The sequence below is a fragment of the Hippoglossus stenolepis genome, chromosome 3, assembly GCF_022539355.2.
Source record: "Hippoglossus stenolepis isolate QCI-W04-F060 chromosome 3, HSTE1.2, whole genome shotgun sequence".
In the NCBI taxonomy this organism is placed as follows: Eukaryota; Metazoa; Chordata; class Actinopteri; order Pleuronectiformes; family Pleuronectidae; genus Hippoglossus; species Hippoglossus stenolepis.
This window is the reverse complement of record NC_061485.1, coordinates 27,107,072-27,132,714: the sequence shown is the minus strand read 5'-3', so window position 1 is coordinate 27,132,714 and position 25,643 is coordinate 27,107,072. Positions and strand designations below refer to the sequence as shown.

Sequence of the window (25,643 nt, the reverse complement as noted above, 5' to 3'; positions counted from 1 at the left end):
TTTACGCTGCTCAGTCACAAGTGGTGGGCGGAAAATGTTCAGTACCCCAAAGAGGAAACTGGCTGTTAGCTCAGAGTGGAAAACCTGCTATTTACATGCTGCTGGGTATTTTTACACAGAGATTGGTTTAGAGAGAAATGTCTGTTCTGAGGTAAGACAAACATTTACAATATTAACACTTTGGTAATCAGAGTTTGTGTGTGGGACTCAGGGGAAGCTGATGTAGGCGGCAAACTTGGGACACAGTGAAAAATGCACCAATTTGTTTTCCTTGTAAGAGTTCAGAGGATAATAATAAGTTGTGCCTTATAATCCTGTGTGGCTTGAATACTACAATGACACAGATGGAGCTCAGCCTGTTTCCTGTAAGCACCCCCTTCCTCTGATATGTGGTTTTGTTGTGATGTAAGAAAGCTGGAATATACCGTATATCTGTTGTATTTTAATGGTAAACAGTAGGAATTTCATACAAGCCTAACCTATGAAGTACCCAAAATGAGGGAGTTGTTGTGCTCATGCTGTACCATGCTATTGACATGCTCACAGCAGTCACAGTTCATTTCTTGCTACTTTCAATACTAGACAGCTAACTTGTCATAACTACAGCAGATGAAAACGGTCTATCAAACTGTAGCAAGCGGAAAAGACCTTCTGGAAATGTGTGAATAAGTGCTGCATAGACGTTCACCTGGAACCAGATATTTAGCTGTTTTCCATTTCTGATTCTTTATGTCTACATAGTGAAAATGTCCATACATCAGCACTCATGAGGGTTCAATGATTGTGAAATCACGATAAGGCACAAATACAGTCATTCAATTTCCAATAATAATAAGACACAGCCCCTTTAACACAGTACCCAAGCTGCATAGGCTCAAAACTAATTAGATACCTGTCTACCAAATGTCTCTTTGTGCGTCTGTGCTGCAGAGTAGATTGAAAGTCGCCATTTTGATTGAGGTGGATTCGTCCGTCAATATGAGGAGTGAAGAGGTGACGTGAAGTAAAGAAAATGGTAAAGAGGCTAAAATAAGTCAAATCTATCAGAGAGAAAGCAGGTGCACACAGAGAATCTAGGAAATGGTAGACTGAGGAACACATGTCTTGTGGAAGATCTGCATGATGAAGAAAACCTTGTTATTACTGCAAAGAACGCTCTCTAAGATGTAGGTGGAGTTGGTTCCTTGTCATTTATTCTTATCCTTGACATTTATACTTCTGACGGAGGCTGGCAGAGTGAATTAAGAGGTAAACAGGAGCATTCTGTGCTCAGATTCAGGCAAATGCGTCAAAACTCACAGGAAATCCAATCTAAACATTTGGCTGTGAGGGTGGAGTGAGCGACGCCAGTTGAGTTCATTAAGCACAACTATCACCAGTTATCTCACTTGTGCTGCAGCATGTTGAACCTGTGTGAAGCTGCCACTGAAAGACACGCCACGCATGATTCATGTTTACGTTTCTACAGTCAATAGACGGTATATGAAAATGGATGACTTGTCTCCACTTCCTCCCACCATTCAGAAATTAAGCTAAAATAAGCTGGATATGAATGCTGCCGTCTTGTGCATTGGGATCCAGAGTCTGCGCAGTAGCAATACGGGGGTGGAGAAGTGGTTGCGAGGCTCCACCGATACACACCGGTCATGTGTCTCAGCTGTCAATCATGACGTTTTTTAGGCTTGGACAAACATCAGTGTGATAAGAACTACCAAAACTGACCGAAACATCTTGGAGAAAAAAAACCTTTAACGCTTTGGTTTCACTTTTCGGGAGCAGTAATGTTATCCACCTGCATATACGGTCTATGCCACAGTAGCAGGAGACTTGCTACAATGGCCAAAGCATCCAAAGAGTGAGGAGGTGGAATATTCTCGACTGGAAGAGACTGTCCCCTGATCTCAGTCAAACTGAGCTGCATCCTTCTTGGTGAAGAGCAGAGTAAAGGCTGCAGAGAAGCTCTGAGCGAGAAGCAAAGTGTCTGCTGATGTCTGTGGGATGAAGGGCATCAACTGCAGTGGATTGTCACTCACTATATATAAATATGATGATCTTATTTCAATTCTTGTGTATCTGTCCAGTTACTTTGAACCACTCATCCTTGGGCATTATGCATTAAAAGGGCTTCATCTCCCACTCAGTTCTTCCTACACTGATGCAAACCTGCTCAAATTAAAGCTGATACTTGGCACTCGATCAATTATTTTTTATCAAAGTGAATGTGCTGAAGCTTAGAGCCAGAAAAACAAAGCAAATGAGTCACTGTCCATATACTTAAAGTCTGAACAGTATAAACGTGTAAGTTAGTTCAGAATTAAGAGAGAAAAAACAGAGGCTTTCTCAGAAGAAGAGAGGTGTGGGTGGCAGCCATAAATTGAACAATGACTGGAGGAGAGGAGGCAGCTCAAAAAGTGACAGTAAGTAAGTAATCCCCAGATCAGAGCTGGGAAAAAAGGAGGATTTCTCATTATAAACCAGGGGGAGCCTTTAGAAATCAATCAAAGTCTTGGTAGCTCAAAGGAGCCACTGCTAGAATCAGGATCGTCAAACCTGTCAATATCAAAGCCATGTCCAGTGAGCATCTAAAGCAGCAACTCCGTTTTATATTTCTAGAGCTAAAAAAGACCTTTGGCTCAGTCGCAACTTTATCATTTTCATCATCAGTAACAGTAAAGGCAGAGTTTTTCTGCTGTTACTTCTTCAAACACATGATATCTTAGCACAATAATTCACTGCAGGGAGGCAGGAGTTTTCTTCCAGCTCACTGTGGTTATTCTCACAGTGATTCTGGATGATATAATGTGGCCAAATAACCATTAAAACAAAAGGCAATAGAAGTCAATCAAAGTGCATGTATTGTTAACTGTCAGATTAATTACACAGGAAAAATTAAAAAAAACATCAGCTATCAGATACAAAGCAGATACAGATGGAGGAGAAAGACGTCTTTCTTTGCAGAGAGAGAAGCAGGTGGCTGCAGGGCTGATGTGTTTATGGTTGTGGCTTATGGCTGACTTCCCCTGTGTCTCAGCAGGGTTACGCTATACTGTACTGCAGGTCTATACTGTGAAACAGGAAGCGCCTCCAGTCGTCTTCATACAGGAGTTCAATAGAACAAAGAGGTGTAATCCACTCAGGCAAACTGGCGTTGGCGTTTAAAGAAACAGTCAAAAGAGCTCTTTGTCTCAGGAGCTGAATAACAGTGCTGTGTTCCTTTGCTCGTTTGCTCTGTTGTTATCTTTTCAGTGAGGAGGACGTGTTTATTTCTGTGATGAGAAGTTAACTTCACACCTCTATCCCTGCAGCTTTTAACTGATGCTGTACAGGAGCTTTTCTTAAGTGTTTCCATCAATGACTGTATATAAAGATGGACAACACCAGTGGTGGTCAATTGTATGTCCAACATACATGCACAATTCCTAAATTCTAGTTCACTAGGAATCACTAGCTCTATAGCTTTGAGCAAAGCAACACATTATTGAATATATTTTTGAAAAGATTTTCCTTGTTCAAGCACATTGTGTTCTTAAAAAAAAGCTTAGAAAATAAAAATTCTTAACACATTATCATTTCTATTGTTTCTATTGTTAGTGAGTGACTACTATTAAAAAAAAGACTACTGACAGGAAAGAAGCCCTTCAGGGGACAATCAGATTTCCCTTGCATGGATCCGCCATAACACAGCTTCCTTAATTGAGGCTGAATCCTCTTGATTGCCCCCCTTGTGGCTGGCTGCAGTATAGGTCATGAACCTGCCTCATCCGTTTTAGCAGATGGGAAATGGACCAAAATAAAAGAGTGCATGTGCAATACATTGTTCCCAAAGATGGTTTCTGCCATTTTAGGTATTTTTCATCAATGTATCATTATCAACAATTTGTATCAGTTCTTTGATGCACATAATTGACAGCTGGGGCTGACTTGTGATTGGTCGGTCAGGTGTAACAGCAGGATGTTGTTAATGCAGCAGGATGTTGTTAATGCAGCTCCACTTCTCGATCACTTCTGCACAGACCCTATCTCTAAATGAGTTCACCAAGATGAAGACTTGATCATTTCCATTCTGGAAAACATTTTATAAAGGAATAGAAATGTATCTGGGGATAATTTTCACTCACAGTCAACACTATATCCAAATGTATCATTCCATCCACTTTTTCTATTGATAAAGATACTTAGAGTTAAGTAAACTACGTTAAGCACAGCCTAAAAATCATGCTGATGTATGGAGCTTTTTTCCTATCTTTATTCAAATTTATTCAAAGGTCTTCCAGTTTGAGAGCATGACTTGTTGAATTTATGTTCATTCATGTTGCATTCAAATAGCCCCTGTTTGCACTTAAATTTGCTCTACTTCTGCTCAAACTGTGTGCTTGCACTCAGATATATTGTTGCTCTCACGGATTTCCTGTGCTCCAAGCTTCAGCCCTTCTCCACACTCGGGCTGCTTTCTGTGCGCTCGTGAATCATCTGCTCTCAGATTTCTTCTCTGCTCTTGGATTTTTTTGTGCAACAACCCTGCCTCGTTGCGGGCGCATTCACTTTACTTCAGAGCGTCCCGTACGGGTGGTTACTCTATTATTATACTACTATTATATGTGCTATTATAATATATATCTAAAATAAAAAGTATGTGCGCTGGTATATAGAATAACTGGTCTTTTATTCCAAAGGTCATAGAGAAAGCAAGGGGAAGTCCATATAATAAAGCCGTGAACGCACCGCAACAAGGCAGAGATCATTTCATTCATTTCAGTGGTTGACCAGTGGTCAGCACTACACCTGGCATTCTATTGGCACATGGCCTGAAGGAAAGTTGGATTTCTCAAAATCAGCTCACAAAAAAAAAACTGTCTTGAGTTTAAAAGGGATCACAACCACTTGCTTAGAATGTTTAATGGTTTCACATATACATTAAACAATCCTGAGAGAAACAAGGGGACATCATTATTGGGCAAGAGCTTACTCTGATATCAATGTAGTGCATGAAGGGTGAGACATTCCCCCTCCCCCTTGTCCTTCTCGAAGAGGGGTATGTTCTCACTGTTCAGTTAAAGGGGAGCAGTGGATAAAATTTGGACACACTGATAAAAAGAAAGGCTCCCGACTCGGCCTTCAGTCATATCAAAGAGCTGTTTGAAAAAATTGGATTGTTTGCGAACGTCAGACTATAATTTTGTAAAGCACATGTTCAGATAAGTTTTATTTTTATTATTATTGTCAGATGATGAAAAGTCAGGGGATCAAGGTTAGAAGGATACAAGGGCCATAACTTTCTACACCACATTTACTCTGGAGCAAAGTGACAGACTGAACCTCTGACTAAGCATCATTTCCATTATCAAAGCTCCGTGCTTGTTGATCTGTATTGAAGTGGACCGATATATAGATCACCACACGCAGTGTTAGCTCTAAACAATCCTGCATTTGCAAGGGACCTGCATATGAATACAGCACAGTCCAGTATAACCTGTTTTTGCCTTGAGATTGAGATTAAACAGAGTAAGAACATAATAGTTGCAAATAAAGCCAACCATGACTGAAAACCAAGGGTCGGTGCTAATCATATAAAGAATAATTTCACCAACAATGAATCAATGACAAATGGGACAATGTAAAGACAAAACTGTTTCTTATAATTCCTCTTTACAAAAAAAAAGCTACTGAAACAATGAACAATAAACAAAAAGATGGTTAAGAAGATTGACAAATAAACTTCATGTTGAGTTTCAAGGTTACTTATCTTTGAGTGACACGGTTAAAGTTTCTCTGAATGAAAGATTCAGTGAAATGTTTCAAATACTAACATGAAAGTGTTTTCCTCAACCTTGGAAGAGTCCAGGGCCCATACGCACGTCTAAAATAACTTCATTTCCACCCATTGCTCCCTGTTTACACTTCAGACCAATGCTATAACTCTGAGCTTAGTCCATAGAGATACAGAATCTTTCTTCTACTTTGGCTCTGTTCACTTTGTTGTGTAACCAAACCTGTAAATCATGGCTGAACATTGTGGAAGCACCACGATGTAAAAGCAGAGTTTGAGCTGAGGGTTAGGGAGTCATGAGTCAAGCAGATGATTTGATTTGTTGCTTATTTGCAACAGCAATAACACAAGTTCACAGTCCCTGCAATCTCCATCCCAATCTGTGCAAACTGAGAGCAGAGCATCACATGCTCACTTTGACCTGGAAGTGAAGGGTCATCCTGACCTGACCCGTTGTCAAGACTTTCACAATTAAACCCTGGAGGGTTTTATAATCCACAGATGGAGAGGAATAACAGCATTAGCTATTTTATCTTAAATTATCTAAATGAGTTGCCACTTAACTTAACTCTGTTGCAAATAATCTCGTTTTTGAGCCAATATATGATATGCTGTGGTTAGGTTGTCTGTGATCTTATCTTGTGGGATTTAAAAAAATGAATATAATACATAATAATCAATGATTATTCTTTTTATGAATCATTATAATATTTTTTTGTGTGAATGCTAATAATACATCTTAAATAGTCACAGGTGGTTGCCAAGTATATCTTGAATAGGAATAGTATTTAGAATTTTTTTTATGATTTTGAAAAGCTTTTTCCAGGTTGTGTGGACTAACTTGTGTCTACTTACTTTGAAAAAGATAAAACCCTATAGTCCGAATGCGTGTGCCTCTTGTTCCACTTTGTTAAGACAAAACATCTGCCAAGCAATTTCTTGAGATGTCAAACAGCTTGATAAAATTGAGACTTCAGCCTCAACAGAGTGTGAGCACATGATCGGGATTTGCCCACTCAAATCTAATTCTTCTCAAGAATCAGCCTCTGCAATCTTAAATATCAGATTAATTTCATAATTTCTCGTCAAAATGCTTTCAATGAAATGATCCCCTCTGCCAAAACAGCATAGTGTTTGTGATCAGGCAGCCGAGTGTGAGGATGTGAGAGGTCTGGTGTCTCGCCCAGGAGAGAGTCTCCACGGGTCCACACCTCATCTCTTGTTTAATACTTCTTATTTACAGCGTCCTCAGCATGATATTCTCTTCCTGTCGTTTGCACTTGTTCCCTCTTCTCTCCTCGCCTTGACTGAGATAGAATATGAACCATATATTTTCTTAACAGGACATGGAAAAATACAACGGCCCCACTCTGACAGGGAGTCTCTTTTTATTCACTGAGCTCCCTCATTTGCCTTCTTTAACAACTTAATCGCATGTGTCGTCAGTGACAAAGTTCCTTATTGCAACGGACAAATGGACAGTGTGTGTGTGTGTGTGTGTGTGTGTGTGTGTGTGTGTGTGTGTGTGTGTGTGTGTGTGTGTGTGTGTGTGTGTGTGTGTGTGTGTGTGTGTGTGTGTGTGTGTGCAGGACTGGCGGTGTGCTTCATTTATCTTCTAAACAACAGACGTCTGTTTGGGAAAGGGTACAGTTTTTAGGGTCTGGATCTTTGCAGAGTTTCTGGCATCACTCACTGAGTGGCTCTGTTAAAGGGAGGAAGTTGGGTGACACTGTCTGACACACACAAACACACACAGACACACACTGCTTCGGATGAGGTGCCAGCAAATCTCAGTTTGCCCGTAGCTGTGATCCTCCCTCGACACAAACACACTTCATGTTGCCACGGCGCCCACTCTCCTCTCCACTTTTTTTCCTGCTCCTCTTTGATGTCTGATCGTCTTTCTCTGCCCCTCCTCCATCTCATGCATCTTCATGAAGGTTTATTCTGATGTAACAATTATTTCTAATACATTTTAGCTGACAAATCAACGAGACAGTCAGTTGACTGTGATGCATCATGTGAGCAATATTACAGATGGGATCACAAAGTCATTTGATGTGTTTACTGAAATTAAACAGCAACACTGAATAATGTATTGTGGATAACTTTACTTTGAACATTAGTGCTATGGCAAGGATTGCTTCCTTGTCAGCAAAAAATCTAAGATGAAGGTATTTAGACCTGGTAAAAGGCCAAAGAAGCAGCTGTGGACCTGACCGCAGGCACCACAAGCCAGAACACTGAGATCATGTCCACTGTGTAATTAGGGAGATCTGAGGCTTTTAGAAAGATTGTCCTCACAACAAAAATGATCATTTGTTGTTCGTTCAAACCCCTAAAGTGATTACACGACATCACAATGGTATTGGTGAAGCAAAATCCTTTAACTGACACTTGTTGTTTTTTTAAATCATGACACTGATTGTCTCTGAACATCAGCAAATAAAGATTTTTGTACCTAAACTTGACAAAAATGTACCCAAGTAGGGATTAGATTAGAAAACACTGACACTAGTAAGTAAGGAACATGTTTGCATTAGTCTGTTACAAGAGCTCCCCAAACGTCTTCCTCTTTTCGACGCTAGCATGCTCAAAATATGTCTGTCTGTCTGTATTTAGTTTGCATATCTCGAGAACTATTCATCTTATTGGCTTCACACTTGGCATGTGTATTGTTGGAAGCCTCTTTGATACAAGAGAGAAGAGTTTGTTGGAGCACAAAAGCATTACACATAGACAGCAGTACATGTAGTACGGTTGTGATACATCCACAGATGAATATACTGGATAAATAAGGCCTGAATGAGATTTTGAACTTGAGCATCATTAGAGGCTGAAGTGAAATGTGTAAAAGTGTAATTAACAAAATTCAGAGAGAAAATTCAGTCCAGTCACTGAAAATTACATTGTTCAAGAAAATAACTAAGCAAGAGAAGCTCAGTCAAAGAGTTTGATTCTGTTTAAATGGACTGTATTTTATTTGAGTGGTTTTCTAGTCTTATTGACCACTCAAAGTGCTTTACAGTATGAATCACATTCACCCATTCACATAGCGTTCACACATCAGTCATACGGCACAACTATCTTGCCAAAGGACACTTCAGAATGCAGACTGGAGGAGCCCAGGATTGAACCACCAACCTTTTGGTTAATGGACGATCCTCTCTGCCTCCTGAGTCGCAGCTGCCCCAGACATCATGTCTGTCTTTACTGTTACTTTACACTTTGAGTACATAAACAACTAAATACAAATAAAAGCATTTTCATTTATTCGAATACACCTTTATATATGTTTGCTTAATTTTTGGTACATGTATATTTTGGATTGATGTATATTTTGATTGGCTCCTGCCCAGGTTGGTTGGATATTTTTTTTATTTTGGTACACCGCCTGTGTGAATGCAGTCACGTTCTGATTGGGGGGCTACACAGCCTCCATCGAAAGGATGCAGCCAAGAAACATCCTGAACACAGAAAATCAACATAATAATGACGTTACTTGAGTATGAGTCCATGTTTTTAGGTAAATTCTGCATCGCATACCTTCAAACAAAGGTGGATGGAGCAATTGCTAATAAGCTGGCTTCCTCCATTTTTCCTGAGTCGCCATCCCCTCAAAGGTCATCACTGTAAAAACATGACCTGCCCAGTGCAAACAAAATATTGTCCTTTTGGCCAGTGACAATCCGCTGGAGCAGCTCAGTGATAGTTGCATCAGTGGGGTTGACAAGGATTTAGTTGGATTCAGCAAAAAGCCATATGTCATTGGTCTCATGTCCCTAAATTAAAATGCACAACTCCCCTGATGCATACTCATGTAGAGTCGGCCAGCTGATGGGAAGGATGCAGGGCTTGTATAGATGGGCTTCAAGATTTTCTACAGGTCAGTGGACACAGCCCTCAGAGAATATGACACACATTGCAACATCCACCTATGAGGCATACAGCAAAAGGCATGGAGATACACAAGTGTGACTCACGCTGGGGGATGAGTGCACACATGCGCACGCTCAGATTCAAAACCTCAGGCAAATAATTTCTGACGCTCTCTTTCATTTTTTGCTCTCACCCAGTTTGTAGAAATGGAATGAATGAATGAATGAATGAATGACCGTGAAGTGAGAGGCCACGGAAAAGTAGCTCTGGCACAGTGTCAATGGCAGACCATTAGCAAGCTAAAGTGGGGACCACAGCTTCGTCCGTATGCCGTGTTTGTCCAGTGAACTCTGGTATGGCGGCTTCCTGTTCCGCACAGTCTGCCAACACAAGCTGTGATCTCTGAGAGGGTCAGGATGGAGGGGGCATAAACACAAAAAATAAATGAGAGAAAGGTGAACTATCTGCCATTTGGAGAAACATCATCTGTGACGAGAGATACACAGGGAGGACAAGAAAGAAAACACACTTTATTTGTATAATTCTAATTTGGGCTCTTATCTTTCAGTATGAAACTGAAGTCCCATTAATAATAATCACCTTAAGTCATCAGTGTTGGTGATAAGAAAAGATTTCCTGACATAACCTTTTTATCAAACTAAAGTCCTGCACAGCAGCAACACTGCTCCCATTACTTTCAGCATTTCAGCAACATATGAGACATGTCAGATATGGTCTGACTTTAACTATGCAAGCAAACCCACAGAAGAGGGGCTGCATCAGTGAGTTCAAGTTTCAGAACAGAGCAGGAGTGCATCAACATTAGAAATAAATGCAACACAAATAATGTTCGGAAAAGAGGAGAGAGAAGGGAGAGAGACATAGGGGGAGGGAGAGGAGAGGGGGAGAGACCAGGAACAGCATCAGGTTTCAGCTCTGACTAGTTGTTCTAAAGACGTATTCCCATGTATATATAATATACATAATTATACTAATCTAAAAGGATAGTTCACCATTGCAAAGTGTATTGTGTGACTTCACGAAGTACACACAGTAGTGAGTCAGGAGGCCAGGGACTGTAAAGCTAATCAACTTTACAGTGATTGTCTCACTGCCACCAACCGGACTTTGTTATCTATTTCAATCTGCAAATCAGCTGCATCTGCAGGATACACTGTCAAACAATACCACCATTGCCTTCATAGGATTGATATTTAACTTTTTTATCCTGAGTAATAAAGGAAAATTGCTGTATATTTCCAGTCTTCCTTCAGAGTTTGTGTCTCTACTAATGGTGCATGTCAAGTGAAGACTGACCCTTCAAAACAACAGTGAGATCTGTGCACTGCTATGATTGGATGAAGCAGCCTCTGCTAGCCAATCAGATGTGATTTCATCCCACCTTCACAGGCAGTCTACAAACAGAAACAAGAAAAAATACACTTTTAGAATTTTTTTTAATGGAAAATTGAGCTGATAAACATTTCACGGACCTGTGTTATCTGTGTATGTGTGTGTGATTGGTCATATGCTCCAAAACTGACCTTGGGCCTGGGGCTACATCACTGTCTGCTCCAGTAGTTCATATGGACTGAAAAACAGCTAAGCTTGTACACACAGACAACACACACACACATGTTCCCCTAAAGAGATGAATGGTGGTGATAGTGCTGCTTCACAGAAACCGCAGTGGCTTAAACAGAATTAGTTAAACAGCTGCTGTGTATATTCTGTAATGCAGCTAATCTAATTTTAGCTGCCATTATCCAGCCAAGTTCTTACAACAATAAGACACACACTGTATAATGGAGACACAACAGTGTAGTGGGAAATCCAATGCAAAATGCAAACCTCATGTATCTTGACCAAACAGTCTACGATCTGGACTAATTCTGAATTATACCACCTTTATTACAGATGTGAAATTATCATTTTCTCTGTTTTCTGATATAAAGTTTCACAACTTTAAAGCAGTATTTACAGGATTAGATGAACATGAAATGTATATCTAATAACTGTTAACTATTAACTGCTATTAACTGCTAGTTTGGCCACATGAAGTCCTGTGTCTGGCCACCTGATAAATGTCCCGTGGTCAATTTACTTTAAGCAAAATTTTGGTCTCCTCCATCGCTTTTATAGCTGCTTTAAGCTCCAGTGTGTTCACATGCTAGCAGCCAAGTCAGCTGTTTAATGTTGGGCAGGTAGTGTAGTGATAATCCTTCTGTCTGTCACTGCAAGCAACACCTTCCACTTAATACATAAGTGATTTTCATCAGTTATTGGTTTAGAAAAATATTGATCAGTCTTCTGAAAGTAGTCATTTGTTTATTCTACTGTATTTTATTTGAGGACTATTCGTACAAACTGAAGAACCAAGAAACCAGAGAATTAGCTGAGTCTGATCATATCTGTGTTGATTCCACATCCAGCTCACAGTCAGATTGTATCTACATGAACTTTAAACAGAGCCTGAAGAGAGACACTCTAACAACAGTCTTGTTGCCTTAAACAACACTGTCTCACTTGATGGGAAGTTGGGATCGACGAACTGCAAACTCTTCTTCTTTACTGAGTAGGAGACTTGGCTTAAGTCTTGTTTTAGGAGATAGAAGCAACCCAACGGTGGTCCTACCCCCAAAGGGGTAATCAATTCTGCCACACATCTCTCCGGGCAGAAGAAAAGTTGAGAGAAAATTTGGTCTAGACAGATAGTGAAGCAACCTTGAGCCTGTGATTCAGTAGGAGAAATCTAGCGTTCTGTTGCTTGACATCTTCATGACATGTTACACAAGGCGAGTGGTTACAAATATATTGTCACATTCTCATGTCGTCTTTATCGCTGGGCTAAAGCTGCACTAAAATGACCTTTTGTTTTCTCCCATCCCATCTTTTCTTGGACTCGGGTCTCACTAGACAACAATCGCTCCCTTATTTGCTCTGTTATATGGTTTATATATCACGCCTGCCATCTCTCTGACTGACTTACTTGTCTTTTTCTTTATTTTGTTTATCCCACATTGTCCTTGGGGCCTCATCCAGCTCGCATCTTCATAGATGTTTTCTCTCATAAAGAAGACGTCACTAGAAGCAAAACTGACAGTAGCATTGACAGCAACAATAAAGCCCTCTGTCTTCCCTTCTGTTGCCGTCTACATGTCACCCTCTGCCCCTGTGTGAACAGAGGGCCTAGTGTATCCAGGGGCCGTGAGTGAATAACAACACCACTGGGGTCAACATCAACTGGCCTGTTGTATCACAGGTTATCACGGCTTGTGCAACAGGCCACTCATGTCATTAGGGCTGTTTTGTTTGGGCATTTATACCGTTTTAATTTATAATAACTAAGAATATAACACAAAAAAACCCACAGTTAGTCTAACTGGTAACACTTATGATGCGCTTTCTAGTTCTAAATGACAAAAAACAACAAAAATCACGGTTTTGATAACGTATCACCTTTTATATTATTTGTTTTAGTTTAACTGAAATTAGTGTTTAGGGACACTAAGGAGCCCATTAAAAAAACTGCCAGCCCACAAACATAATTATTATTTGAATATTTATGGAATTTATTTTAAAGTTTTTTTACTTCCATTTTTAAGAAATTGTCATGTACTTGATTTATTCGTGTAAATCAGATATAAAAAGGATGCAAATTTGCTTATAATGCTATGAAGATAATTTTATTGCTCTGGACTATTATCACAATGTTGATTGTTGTATCTTTTTTCCCAATAATCTTGAGGTAAACTGCAGGAACAAGGCTTTTATGTAATTAAAGAAAGTGTCAAGCAATTTATAATATCTTTTCTGAGTTTGTCACACCTCAGTGCAATGTGTTATCAACCACACAAGCAAAAAAAAAGCTTAAAGAAATCACCAAGTAAATAAATAACTACAACAACCACAGTAACTGTCCCCTTTCAGCATGAAGGACCTCCGGATATCTGAACTCCTCACCCTATATCTGAGGCTGAGCCCAGCCAACCATGGAGAGTCCTAATTTTGACCTCTTGTATTCACGACCTTGTTCTTTCGGTCACTAACCCAAGCTTGTGACGATAGGTGAGGGGTTGCACTGTAGACTCACCAGTAAATCAGAAGATTTGCCTTGTGGCTCAGCTACTTCTTTTCCACAAAATGGCCCAACAGTCCAGTATAATGTCCGCATAACTCCTGACACTGCACCAACCGCCTGTGTACATGTGACATGCATGAACTAAATGATGATGTCTGAGGGTCACCATGGAGCTGATGTTAAGATGTGTTAATGTGAGGCCCGACTAGGTCCCTGCTGACTATTTTTGAAATTAACTCTAGGAACATGGAAAAGAAGGGTTGGAGTGGAGGAAAAAGGTTCTTGTGTAAAGTGAGGGAAGAAAGAAACAGAGAAACAAAAGAGGAAGAGTCAGGAACTGACAAGAGAAAGAGGAGGGATATTTTTTTTCTGTGGAGGAGATAGCAATGACACACACATTTATCATCCTCAGACAGGCTCAGTCTAATGGACGTCTGTTTGTTGTGACGGAAAACATGAAATTACTGGCGCAAGACCAAAAGGGCACAGTGTAGAATTGGACTGAGAGACTACCTGCTGACAGGGAGCCAGAGCTTTCTATACTGCAGCTTACAAAAAGCTGCAAGAAACCACATCTTAATGAGGTGTCATTTTCACTTCCCTCCCTGCAAACTCTGAATGCTATTAGTGTCAATGTTAGTAGACTTACCAAGGGCATGTATTGGGCTTACCAGGCAGACCGTGTGTGCACTACTCTTGATGATAACACCACCTGCTAACACCCTGCCACCTATTGCAGCTGCCATGTTGGTGCTTTAGTGGCCTCCATGCAATGTGTTAACCTCAGGCTGTCTCCCACGCTGTGGAGGAGACACATCTGGATGATAATTATAGAATAGCATATGAATATGGCTGTGCACAATCCGTCAGTCTTCAACGGTATTTTCAATTGTAATAAATCAGTGATTGAAATCACTAAAAGGGGACAAACATTCATTAACATCCACTGACATCTGTCATGTGAATGGATATAATCAGCATATACTTCTGCATCAAATAACAGGTCTTTATCAGCTCTGGCTTTGATCGGCAGTGATGAAAACCTGACACCCAGGTGAACGTGTTAATTTGGCAAGACAGCAAGGTGAGAGAGCGCCTGTCTTTGGTACGTTTGTATATGGCCTATATTTATATAGCGCTTTTCTAGTTTTGATGAACACTCAAAGTGCATTACAGAGCATTTTTCTTTGCCATTCACCCATTCACACAGCCATTCCTACAGTGCATCTATGGACATCACTTTTTCCATGAGAACAGCAAACCCATCAGGGGCAATTTGGGGTTCAGTATCTTGCACAGGGACACTTGTGTGGGAAGACTGGGATCGAACTGCTGAGCTCCTGGTTAGAGGACGACCCGCTCACGCTTTAAGCCACAGCGTTTGTGAAGTCATACATGACACACCGGGGAAAAGAAAACAGATACTTTACTGGCATTGGGTTAGGAGTTGATCATCAAAACAAAGATTAACAGCAACTCAATGTTCTTTTAAGAAAGAAAAGAGTCCAGTGATGTAGACTAACTGGCTGACTCTGCACATGTATGTCTAGTTAACCGTGTCCTTTTCCACTAAACAAAACAAACCATGACCATTAAATTAGTTGCACATGATTTATTTTTAAGTTTAATGGCATAACAATGCATTTGTGTTTTATACCTTTACATCGGTCAGATCTCGTCACATCACATTATGTTGGATTATTCTGATGTGTTGGGACTTTTCCCTCAGGTTTTGGCTCATGGCCGCACTCCTGACAGGAGATGCACCGACTCAGAGCTTACGTCACACAGCTCACACACAGCAAACACATACAAGTCCCAAGGTGGGTACTGCCTGTGTTAGTGTGCGAGCCGGCGTCTATAATAACCCATCACAGCTACAGCACTTGACTAACAACTGGGGAGGACGAAGCCAGCAATTATTCAAAGCGCCTAAACACCACTGAGCGTGGCAGTTAAATGTGAGCATGCTGGCCACCCTCCTGCCCAGACAAACAAATCCTGGGCTTCAGGGTGTCATCATACAGCTTCGCTCTGCCAGGCAGGGCTTGTCACAACATTTGGGTCCAGTGTTCCCTGCCGGCTGCAAAATGCTACAGTATATGAAGCATTGGCTGCCTAAGATAGTGTGGATAATTTTAAAAAAGCTTGATAGCTTGGCTATGAATGTACCACCCACCCACATATGAGAATCTTTCGAAGCGTATAGGATGAGAGTGAGGAAAAACATTTTATTTCCGTTAAAAAATGTGACCCTGGCAGCAGCAGTGGCACAGGAAGGAGCGTGCTGCTGATGCTCTTCCACACAAAGACATAATTTGACCATTTTCTGGTGCTGTAGCTGAAACCTGACTATGTCATATAGTGAATGCATCAGTTGTGACTTCTTCTGCTATACTACGTCTCTATGAGTTCTGCATGGAGAAAGATTTTCCAATCTCTAAATGTAGTATGTGAGATAAGGTTGAAGGCTCTGAAACCAAGTAAGTGGACATTTGATATTTGGCAATGTTGTTATATATTTAAATTATGCTTTCTCAAAGGACTACGAAGATACCACCTCAAGCACCATGCTAAGACCATATTAGTACGAGCCCATTTTTAGTCTATTCCAAGCATCCTCATGTTTATAACGTGGTGCATTTTCCTGCCACTGTTTCACTGATCAATGGCTATCCTTGGTAAAGTGCAAAGAAGTGTTACAGTCTACTGTCAGGTGCAAAGAATCAGCAGGCTGAGAGCCAGCAAACATCTGTGTTAATAATGCACTATTAAAGAGGGGTTTTGCCTATTTTTAAGAGAAAGGAAGTTTGTTCAGAAGGTCGGTTTGGTGCGGAACACTGAATATAAACAAGAAAACAATCTTTAAAGCTAGGGTTGGTAGTCGTGATAAAGCTAGCAAGAGCAGGTTACACTAATCACGTATCCTTCACATTTAACATGTATCTGATAAATCCAACCCCCTCCCATCAGCTCTCTTGTCAATGCTACACCCCCAAAACACATGAATGTGCACATCTAACTGATAGAAGCCGACTTTTCTGTGACTCGCTCGCTGACTCCTGGCTATCATCTCTGCTTCAGTGCTGTATGTCTGTTCGCCTTTGTGAAGTTTCCAGTCGTGCGTGGTGCGAGCTAAGGCGTGGTGCACCCAGGCAGGCAGATCAGTTAGTGACTGACAGGTATGGCTGCCAATCATTTCATTCAGACCGAATGAAATTATTGATCTTATTAATTACAGTCATGCAAAGGAGCGATCATCCACAATTTTATTTACTGTTACCTATCAGGATGTGTGCTAGTGTGTTATTTTGGGTGTGTTGTGTGCATGTTAACAAGCAGCTGCTGTGGTTACTAATTTATCAGTGTGTACTGTACTGTGGCATCACAGTTTATTCAACTCTGTACGGACCGATGGCAAAATACTAACCAATGAACATTCAAATATTTTTCTGCTGTTAGTAAAGAGCTGAAGGCAACAACATCACAATGAAAACACACCGAACCTTATACAACTGACAATTTTGTACGTTGTTTTCTCAAAATTGCAAGAGGAGGACGACTTCATCTAGAAATTCTGCCATATCCAAATAACTACATTGGCTCACATAGCCGCTCCATAATGTCTTTGACACTAAAGCAATGGCAGAGCCTACGTATCTAATGGAAGTGATCTTTGTGCTGTTTCGGTAACAGGCTCCAGCACTAGAACACTTTATGGACATGACGGGTTCTTTTTTACAAAAGATGCTTGCCTGTTGAAGAATTTAACCTCTCAATGTTTCATGTCGGTGGCCAGTTGATCGGCTGCTGAAACGTGAAACGCCTTCCAATTAGTGTGTTTGACCAAATGGTTGAACGTGTTTGTTCATCTGTGAGTGGTGTTTAGCGCCGGTGACAGGGCTATTGTTGAATATGCTTGGCTCTATCTTCACATTGCCATGGCTGAGTGGGCCCGGGGCTGTGTGATAAATCAGGGACTTGGTAATAAGCTGCTTATGTAAACATTACTATTGTGCCTCAGCTGCAGCATGCTAAGGCAAAACATGTTGCTAGTATGGACACTGAATTACTGTAACATTTTCAGAGGCAAAGAGGAAACTGTTCAAAATGGTACTATTATCATGACAGGCAGGTATACAGAGACTCTGCTGACTGTGCTAGCGTTACTTGTTATGACTGATTTGACAAAAAGAGGCAAAGCTATCAAAGATGGACAGAATGTGAAAAAGGACCGCACGAAAGAAACAATTAGTGACATTTTTGTATATTCCATCATCTTGTTTTGAATGAACGTAGGTTATTACATAAAGTCATCACACTTGTATTTATCAAGCTGCCTGTCCCAGTAACTAATGAAGCATCGCGTTATTTCATTCAGGACACGGAGTCGTGTGCTCAGCGTCATAAGGGCTACTCCACCACCCCAGCCTCCACCTTTTAGCACCAAGGCCAACATGGTCTCGGTAAACGATATTCATCTTGAAAGAACGTATCTTGCCTGCTTACGCCCACCAGTTTTTTTTTTTTCACATGTTCCCTGTTTAATCTTAGCATGTTGCGTGGCTAATCCAGGGAACATCCAAAGAATGGAGCCATCTGCGCCTGGAGTAACTGTATTCCCATTTGTGCAATAAATGGTTAAATCATGACAAAGTGTTCCTGACTGAACTATCTTAAATGCACTAATTTTATTATCTTGTCTTCATTTTACTTGATTTATCTCCTAATTTTTTACATTGTCAACATTGTGCGCTACCTTCATTTGCGCACAGCGTGTATTTGGTTATTAGATATGAATGGCGGCAGAAGGAATGTCCAAAAGAATTTCCTTCTTTTTGGACACAATGTGTCGGACAGAGGTATTTAAAAGCTGCTTTGCCATATTGTGTTATTTGCCATTTCTTTTTCCAGCTGTATTTGACCCCAGCAGATGATTTAGCTATCTAGCTAAAAAAAAGGTTAACTAAGTAGTTGAAAATAACCAGCTGACTTTAAAACAAACAAGAATCATTAGAATACGCACTTAAATGGGTTAATGCTAAATGCTAAATGCTAAATGCTAAATGCTAAATGCTAAAATACTAAACCCAAAGCTACATGGCCCAGGAAAACATGTAAAGCACCTCACCAGCTGATGATCCATATACAAGACACAAAAACAAAGGAGCAGCATTGTTTTTGTATTACACACTAGAGCGATAACATTTGTAGTAGAAAGTCATTTTCCTAATATAGCCCTGTTTGCTTGTTGACTGTAGAAAAATACAATCTAGAGTACAAGTCATGTTTTGAGTCTGAGGTCAAACTGCTAAGATTAGCAACTCTTTAATTTAGTTGCATCTGGTGGTGAGGTTGCAGATAACAACTACATGAATGTCCTTCACCTTACCCTCACTTACAAGAGTGTAAAATCATTTTAAGCCAGTGTTTGTTTTGTCTGCTCTGGGCTTCTGTAGAAACATGATGGACTCCATGGAAGAGAATCACTCCAGATGTACGTATAAACGTCTCATTCCAATATAATAAATAAAAAAATTGTATTCTGCCGACAGATGACCGTAAAGCCTTTACACACTGGACCTTTACCCAATGATTTGGTACTCATGGCTTTGGGCATGATAGCAGATTACTAATTTAGACCATCAACTAGTTAGCAAAGCATGCTAACATTGTCTGCAACACAAACGAACAACACTGTTCATTCAATCCATTCAATACCATTCAATCTTCATTCTAGTGTTTTGATTTTGTAAAGGCAAACCTTTTAACAAAAGTCCAACTTCACACTCACATATATTTGTGCTACCACTACAGCAGCCTAATCTCTGCATTATTCATCAACACATGACAGTGATATGGAAAAGGGAACCAGGTTTGTGTACGCACACACACACACACACACGCACACACACACGCACACGCACACACACACGCACAATCAGACCAGACATCCAATTACACCGGGAGGCCCTTATAGGTAAACAGTACTGTGTGTGCTTTGGATGGACTTGTGTGTATTTGAGTGGCCCTTCCTGCATTACTACTATTCCAGTGTCAGTTTACATGTGAGTACTAATGCATGAGCCGGACCAGAGAGCAGAGAGGTGGGTGAGTGAGCGAGTGAGTGAGAGCGGGGGTTTCACATGTCCCCGTGTTCTTATTGAATTGGTGATCAGAAAACAGAAGCAACCGCTCTGGACATTTTGAACTTTTCATATCATGTCGTCTCATCTTTCCTCACATCAGTACCTGTTGTACTTATGGTACATTATGTAATGGCCGGTCTTGTCACAGTGGGGAAATACTATTACACGTCCTTTCTCAATTTCATTCTGCAGTTTACAGCAATATGATCATTTGAATCGTCATATACTCTCTATCACATAAAGATCACCATTAGTCGAACCTCAGAAGGGAGTAACAAATAATGTGGCCAATTAGCAGACCCCAGTGGAGCACAGGACGACTCCGAGAGATGGCCAGTGAGCTAATGAGGAATCCTGAGACAGAAATGATGAACAAATCTCTTCCACTGTACAGCAACACAGACTTCTCCCTCTCTCTTCCCCCCCTGACCCCTGACCCATGCTGTGAGGTTGATATGACTTAATGAAAAATGTGAATGGACGTGGCTGCAGCAGAGCTACTTACAGAGGAGCAGAGGTCATCCACACACACACACACACACACAGGAGGGCTGGATGAGGAGGAGATGCGGCCGGGGAGCAGACTCCTGCCTCTGTGCTACCTTGCCTTCCCAGGTGTCACTCACACACACACATTAATCCACAAGATGCAGGCAGCTCTATCACAGTGATGGAAAGACGGCTCAGCAGGGAGATGTGGGAAATGGACCAACCTGTCCACAAGTCCTTCTGACAGCTCACGCTTCCACGCTCCCTCCGTCCACCACGCCGAGCACTGCGAGCCACCTCACTGGCCAGATAACTGGAAAGACTAGATAGAGAGTCAGAGGCACTGTGGAGACAGCTCAGGAGAGGAGAGAGTGCTGCTCTGAAGGCTTTTATAATCAGCCTGCAGCTCCACCCCCACCAGTCTCCGACTTTGGCCCTCCCTCGTTGGTATGGCAACAGCCAATCACCACGCAGCATAACGCGAGCCTCCTCCTCTGCGTCCTCCTCCACCTCCTCCTCCTCAGTCAGCCTCTGGTGTTGACAGTCACACACCAGCATGAGCTATGGAGGCATGTGTGTACATTTGTGTATGTGAAAGAATTTATTTACTGTTTTTGTGTGTATGAGTCTAAAATCATTTGTGTGTGTGTGTGCATTTGTGCATCTTAAGCCCTTGTGACTCTGCATGTGCAGATGTAACCATGTTGAGTGCATGCATGTGTGAAGCTTGCATGTGTGTTAATGTGCTTTTTTTCTTGCATGTGTAAGGGGCATGTGCCCTGTTCAAGTGCCACTGTTTTTTGTGGTGATGTGTGTGTGTGTGTGTGTGTGTGTGTGTGTGTGTGTGTGTGTGTGTGTGTGTGTGTGTGTGTGTGTGTGTGTGTGTGTGTTTCCTTTAATTAGCTGTGCAGCATTTCTCCACCAGCTGTGTATTTATACCTGGTGCGATATGAGTGTTCCTGTTTGTTATTCCATCAACACTAATTAAGTACAACAATTTGACCATGAGCATGTTTCATAGCATGTACTGTAAATTGTAATGATAACATATCTTAGTATAATATATTAGGCCTGTCTGTGTAACTCTCACCTCCACCAGGTACAACACACTGTGTGAGGTCAACCTTACAGTTCTGAGACCAGACAACATGTGATCTCAACTGAAGGCAGGGTTTTTCGCACTGAGTTGGGAAAATAATTTTAAAACAACAGTCGGAGTGTTGTGGCAGAAATGTGACAACAGAGAGGTAATGTATAATCACGGTAAACAAATAGAAAGGTGTGTTACATAAAGTAACAGCATCAGTTATATTTATATATCTATACATCAGGTGAACACCGTCTAAAGGTTTAGTTTTATTCTGTCCAAATAAAGGACTTTCTAACTCTGATGTTTTAACTAATGGTCCTTTTAAATGTAAGTGGTTGTTTTATTGATGCTCTATAGATCAGTCATAAGCCATTACTCAGCTGTGAGGCTGTAGATAACCTGCTGTGGTGTTTTTGTGCTTTAGTTGCTTTAGTATTCACATTTCCAGCTGCAAAATTAATGGTTCACAAAGAAAATAAAATTCTCCAGACTTAAGAGTTCCTCTGACTTTTCCTCTAGTGGCACCATGTGGTTAACATTTGTAGTTCAGTGAAAATAACTCCACAGCTGTGTCGCACAAATTCATGGTCTCCAGAGGATGAATTGTAGTAACTTTGATCCCTGACATTTCAAAGTTTGGTTTATGACCTGATATCTGCAAACTAATGACATTGCCATCTGCCTCAGCTGTATTAAAATGCTGAAGAGAACATTTAGCTCAGTCCCATAGGTTTTGTATTTGGTATTATGAATATTACTCATCATCGCCTGATCCTGGTAAACCATGTATTATTTAGTATTTTAATAGATCTAGAAACATCTTTGTTCTTCTGAATATGGCTGCACTGATTCAAATAAAAACCTGCTATACGCTCAGGAGGAATCTAATCCCCAACCCAGGGGTAGCAATCCAAAGTTCTGGGGGCTGCTCAATCAGAGTGAAAAAAGAAAATAATAATGCAATTTTCTGCAGTTAAACATATTTACCCAAATACTATGGTTTAATTTATTTTTTTACTTCACTCAATCAGTTCTTGTAGCTCAGTAATATTCAGTACAACAGGGTAAATATATGTAAACATGTGTATTTTTATTTAGTTTTTTGTGCAGTTGTGGTTATTGAAAATTATACTATTCACTCTCTTCTACACTTCTTCTTCAACGAAACATTTTAATGAATACATCATCAACAATCAAACAAACAATATCAAGAACATACTGTAGATAATAATCAAGACAGACATTGATGGAAGGGACCTGCCAACAGCTGCATTTCCAAACACAATACACATGATGCAGCATGAGTTCAGATGAGTGCAGTGTCTGCTCTGTTACCAGTAAAAGCTCAGACTAAGCTGTAGTCACCTTTTTTTCCTATCTGTTCAGCTTTCAGGAATCCCCACGATGAGCCTAAGTACATACAACCTTTAAAGACACCTACACACACTGACTACACAGACAGACCGGGAGGCAATAATACATACAGCTGCACAAATAGCTAATCACTATAAATCTGACCTAAGTTACCTGTTCCAGTATCAACGTTCAGTACAGAGCCGTGTCTCTCTCTAGATTTTACTCTTCATCTTGATCTGGATAATTCAAATGGATTTAAATGTTTTGTTTAATATAACCTGTGACAGTTGACTGCCATACGATTCACGTAGCTCTCATTGCCCAACTTTAAATAGAATGCTCTGGTAATGTTATCACAAGTCACAACTGGAAAGTGAGCCGGAGCTGGAAAGAACCAGATTGAGGGATGGCTTCTGACTTTAACAGGTATCAACCAACTATGTTGCAGAGCGAACTCTACCTCTGTTTCTCCAATGGAATGAAATCTGTAAAAATACTTGCATTTCCATTTGAAACATTTGACAAAGGGATTGATTTTCTACAGACTCAAAAAAACGCAGAGTTAAGCTGTGCTCTATCTACGCTGTGTACAGATTATCCTCCAGCATTAATGTGCAGCAGAGAGCTGTGTGATGAGGAAACCAATAACACTGGTAAAGCAAGGGTGTGTGTGACTTTTCAGGGATGTTATGTGATATAATTAGAAGGAAATGTTTAGAGAATACCAATACCATAAAATAAAAATATCTATTTATCAAAAAATATCTTGGGTGCACACAAATGCATATTTGATAATGATAATAATGATAATAACGATAATCTCATGAAATTTACAAATAGTTAAATATTAGCACTAATCAGTTGTAAATAAGGAAGCCTCACACTGAAGTCTGATATTATCACAGTCTTTACTCAGCTCTGCACCAACAATACAAGTGGTGTTTTTCAGGTGGTCTTGGTTGAGTGATATCACCATGACAGCTGTGACATTTTCCATTGGGTATGATTAATACTGATGATTATTAATTTAACTGTAGTTTTAGATCATTTGAACTCTCATCAGAACATGCATCTACAGCTGCACACACAAAGACATACAGAGACGTTGTTAATACACAACAGTGAACAGGGCATAATCAAGCAGCCTAAAAACATTCTTTAGTGTGATTACATTGTAGTCCATACACACACACACACACACACACACACACACACACACACACACACACACACACACACACACACACACACACACACACACACACTAACACACACAGAGGGATGTAGTGTAGCAGGCAGCATTACAGAAAAAATACCTGGGAGCTGTCGGCACCAAGGGACTGTTTTCTTATTTGTTGAGTAAACATGGAGCTCTCTCTCTCGCTCTCCCTCTCTCTCTCTCCCTCACAATGGCAGGAATGGAGGTGATGAACGTCACATCACCTGTGTTCAAAGACAAATGAACTAAACTTGATATAAACGGCCGTTCCTCACAACTTCAGAGGACTTTTTGAGGTTTAAGGATTGACTTTTAGATTGAGGTTAGAGTTGCATGGGGTGAGCAATGTTTTACCCTCTAAACTTCACATGGTGTATAAATCTTTCCTGTGGGTTAGGATTATTTTTAAAATCAAAAGTGATTGGAGAGTGATTGTTAGCTTGAAGCCTATCGGAGGATTCCTTCTGAAACTTTGGAAAGTATTGGTCTGTAATTTTCTGTGCTAGATATTGTGCTGGTTTTGTCTGCTGTCACTAATGAGACAGGAGTCAGGTACAGTGTGCAGTGCATTACAGTGATAAATGTTTGGTAGATGTTTGAATGCAGGGGAACTGATTGACAACCTTACAGTTATCTTTACGTCCAAAGTCTCTGTCATATAAAGATAATGTATAGATTTATTTTGAGGATGAAGCCACGTTGTGAACTAAATGTTTAGTAATGATGGCTAATGGGTCACAAACTAATATACAACAGGGACTCTGTTCTAAAAATGTGTGCAAATTAAAACTACTCTGATATGATCAGTGACAGACCGACTGATGAAATGAAGGGTCATGTCAGGCAGCGTCCTCTGCTCGGCAGGAGGAGAAAGGGTTGTTAGATTATCAGGGTAAGTTACCACGGTAACTGACATGGATTAACGTGATCTCAGTTTGTGAAAAGGAAAACCCAGAGTCTCCTTCATCTTACGGTGCTGTAAAGTGCTTTGAGTGGTCATCAAGAATAGAAAGGCGCTAAATACAGACCATTTACCGTTCACCATTCCTCTGGCCCTCAGTCTCTCCTCATCCACAACACAGGCAGCAGCAAAGCTTATGGGTGAGGGAGAATTTAGCTATTTATACTTCTTGATGATTGTAGATTTTTTTCCCCCTTAGTCAAAAGGATTCAGGTTTAGTCACAACACATAATCATGAATTTTTTTAAGTGGAGAATTATTCCGGGCTAAAGATAAAATATTTGGGCCACAATCCTGGGCGCCCAGGACAGATTACCTACAACATAAGTCAGTTGTTTTGTGTCTAAACAACAGTTGAGATCTGAAAAACAGGCATAACATATTTTAGGCTTTAGCTAAACAACGACACTTAGCAGAATCAATTTATTGATGTTTTTTGTCTTTTCGTAGGATTTGAAGAATATATATTATCACCAGCCATTTTCTTTAAACTCTGTCCACTGCTAACACGATAAAACACATACACAAAAGGATGAAAAATATAAATGAAAAAGCCTTTTCAATAATTAACAGCAAAGAACAGGGTATTCCCACGTCCTTGCTGCTGTATAGGCACAGTACGTGTCTTTTGTGTACATGTGGTTGTTTCCAG

General features: G+C 40.5%; 1 protein-coding gene across 1 annotated transcript in view; it reads right to left on the bottom strand.

Annotated features, from left to right (window-relative positions):
• Positions 1 to 20,723, bottom strand: part of cdk18 (cyclin dependent kinase 18) — a 47,742-nt gene extending 27,019 nt beyond the window's left edge. The window contains exon 1 of the mRNA XM_035153010.2: positions 20,590 to 20,723. The gene's annotated coding sequence lies outside the window, so the exon portion shown is untranslated. The remainder of the gene's footprint in view (positions 1 to 20,589) is intronic.
• Positions 20,724 to 25,643: the final 4,920 nt, after the last annotated feature.